General features: G+C 46.0%; 1 pseudogene across 1 annotated transcript; it reads left to right on the plus strand.

Annotated features, from left to right (window-relative positions):
* The first annotated feature begins 210 nt into the window (after window positions 1–210).
* On the plus strand, window positions 211–1,604 carry LOC108294343 (annotated as a pseudogene). Its single transcript, XR_001820996.2, has one exon. The product of XR_001820996.2 is annotated as an elongation factor 1-alpha 1-like (transcript).
* Window positions 1,605–1,841: the final 237 nt, after the last annotated feature.

Here is a 1,841-nt window from a genome sequence, read left to right on the forward strand (position 1 = left end):
TCGCTGGGTTTACAGGCATGCGCCACCATGCCCAGCTAATTTTTTGTATTTTTAGTAGAGACGGGGTTTCACCGTGTTGACCAGGATGGTCTCGATCTCTTAACCTCGTGATCCACCCGCCTTGGCCTCCCAAAGTGCTGGGATTACAGGCGTGAGCCACCGCGCCCGGCTCAGATGTATTCTTAAAAGTGGAATTGCTACATAGGTGTCATGAAAACTACCCCAAAAGCCAAAATGGGAAAGGAGAAGACTCATATCAACATTGTTGTCATTGGACATGTAGATTTGGGCAAGTCCACCACTACTGGCCATCTAATCTACAAATGTGGTGGCATTGACAAAAGAACCATTGAAAAATTTGAAAAGGAGGCTGCTGAGATGGGAAAGGGCTCCTTCAAGTATGCCTGGGTCTTGGATAAACTGAAAGCCGAGCGTGACCCTGGTATCACCATTGATACCTCCTTGTGGAAATTCGAGACCAGCAAGTACTACGTGACTATCATTGATGCTGCAGGACACAGAGACTTCATCAAAAACATGATTACAGGGACATCTCAGGCTGACTGTGCTGTCCTGATTGTCGCTGCTGGTGTTGGTGAATTTGAAGCTGGTATCTCCAAGAACAGGCAGACCCGAGAGCATGCCCTCCTGGCTTACACACTAGATGTGAAACAATGAATTGTTGGTGTTAACAAAATGGATTCCACTGAGCCACCCTACAGCCAGGGGAGATATGAGGAAATCGTTAAGGAAGTCAGCACTTACATTAAGAAAATTGGCTACAACCCCGACATAGTAGCATTTGTGCCAATTTCTGGTTGGAATGGTGACAACATGCTGGAGCCAAGTGCTAACCCGTAAGGATGGCAACGCCAGTGGGACCACGCTGCTTGAGGCTCTGGACTGCATCCCACCAGCAACTCGTCCAACTGACAAGCCCTTGTGCCTGCCTCTCCAGGATGTCTAAAAAATTGGTGGTATTGGTACTGTTCCTGTTGGCCGAGTGGAGACTGGTGTTCTCAAACCTGGTATGGTGGTCACTTTTGCTCCAGTCAACGTTACAACTGAAGTGAAATCTGTTGAAATGCACCATGAAGCTTTGAGTGAAGCTCTTCCTGGGGACAATGTGGGCTTCAATGTCAACAATGTGTCTGTCAAAGATGTTCGTCGTGGCAACATTGCTGGTGACAGCAAGAATGACCCACCAATGGAAGCAGCTGACTTCATTGCTCAGGTGATTATCCTGAACCATCCAGGCCAAATCAGTGCTGGTGATGCCCCTGTACTGGATTGCCACACGGCTCACATCGCATGCAAGTTTGCTGAGCTGAAGGAAAAGGTTGATCACCGTTCTGGTAAAAAGCTGGAAGATGGCCCTATATTCTTGAAGTCTGGTGATGCTGCCATCGTTGATATGGTTCCTGGCAAGCCCATGTGTGTTGAGAGCTTCTCGGACTATCCACCTCTCGGTCGCTTTGCTGTTCGTGATATGAGACAGACAGTTGCCATGGGTGTCATCAAAGCAGTGGACCAGAAGGCTGCTGGAGCTGGCAAGGTCACCAAGTCTGCCCAGAAAGCTCAGAAGGCTAAATGAATATTACCCCTAATACCTGCCACCTCAGTTTTAATCAGTGGTGGAGGAAAAAAAAAATTTTTATAATTAATTTTTAAATTTTTAAGAAAATGAAAAAAAAGAAAAAAGTGGAATTGCTGCATCAAGAGTTTTCACTGTCTTTTTTTCTTTATATAGTTTGCCATATTTTTACATATCTCAATGTAACTCCCTACAAAACATTTATCATTTAAAAAGGAAAAATACCCAGCGCTGTGGGAGGCCGAGG

Source organism: Cebus imitator, unplaced genomic scaffold (genome assembly GCF_001604975.1).
Source record: "Cebus imitator isolate Cc_AM_T3 unplaced genomic scaffold, Cebus_imitator-1.0 Scaffold575, whole genome shotgun sequence".
Taxonomy (NCBI): domain Eukaryota; kingdom Metazoa; phylum Chordata; class Mammalia; order Primates; family Cebidae; genus Cebus; species Cebus imitator.